The following is a 1,080-nucleotide window of genomic DNA, read 5'->3' as shown; positions in this document are numbered from 1 at the left end:
GTTTAACAAAATTATTCCTTTTCAGGGAGTGACTCTTGTCTTTCTATTTGGCTGAATGTTCCTTAAGGGCACAGACCACACCTTATACTTAGAATATGCATATTAGACTTACGCATTGAGATTTGCATTGGTACAAGGTAGCTATTATCTTGCTTAGAGTTGCAAGTGTCCAGAAAATCTGTATCCCTTGAATTAAAATAAATAAATGGCCAGATGCCTGGGGAGGGAGTAAGAGGAGGACTCGGCGTGTGTGCAGACTTGTGCCTGAGGTGGCAGGAATAAGACGGTAGTGTTCCCACGTCACATGCCTCTCAGAGCCGAAAGAGGGCGCAGCTGCAGCCACTCCACCTGCTGAAAAGATCACGGAACTTGAAGTCAAAGGGCTTACGTCAAAGATTTTTGCAGAATGGAAACAGACTGTAATCCCATGGAGCTGAGCAGCGTGTCAGGATTTGAAGAAGATGCAGAGCTTACTGGCTTTGAAGGATCTGATAGGAAAGACATGAGGCTGGAAGCTGAAGGAGTTGTAAATGCTGTTCTCTTTGCAGTTAACACCATGTTTGTCTCAAAAACCCTGTGCTGTGCAGACGATGTGGCCTATATCAATGTGGAAACAAGACAAAGGAATAGATACTGTCTGGAGCTCACTGCAGCAGGGCTCGGGGTGGTAGGTTGTGCTTTCGACCAGGTGGACGATCATTTACAGACTCCCTCCCATCCTTGCTGGATGCGCTCAGCCCTGCCTACCGGGAAGCAGTTGGAAATGCAGTCCTTCAAAGACTTGAAACTGAAAAGGGATGGACAGTCACGATAAGTTCTTTCCTGTTAGAGGGGCTGTTGATGGTACACATGTTGACATAAAGCTTGAAATTCTTGCAGATGGTCATAGTAGAGAATGCATCTTTGATTTTGTGTCTTTATCATTTTTTGCTTCACATTTAGGCTTTTGATTGAGAACTTTATTGACTAACAAATTGTGTTTCTTAGTCTCTGATTCGTTAAGGAAATCCTGAGGCCATTGCTGTGATGCCATCATTAAGACATTCAAATTTCTTCATATTAGTATCTCTGGCATTCTGA

At 43.7% G+C, this 1,080-nt stretch overlaps 1 pseudogene across 1 annotated transcript; it reads left to right on the top strand.

Annotated features, from left to right (window-relative positions):
• The first annotated feature begins 400 nt into the window (after window positions 1–400).
• LOC309835282 (GSK3B-interacting protein-like) lies at window positions 401–814 on the top strand (annotated as a pseudogene). The gene has a single exon. The product of its transcript is annotated as a GSK3B-interacting protein-like (transcript).
• The last annotated feature ends 266 nt before the right edge of the window (window positions 815–1,080 follow it).

The sequence above is a fragment of the Grampus griseus genome (assembly GCF_964374135.1).
Source record: "Grampus griseus genome assembly, chromosome: 17".
NCBI lineage: Eukaryota > Metazoa > Chordata > Mammalia > Artiodactyla > Delphinidae > Grampus > Grampus griseus.
Note: the sequence above shows the minus strand (reverse complement) of the source record. Positions and strands in the feature narration are given on the sequence as shown.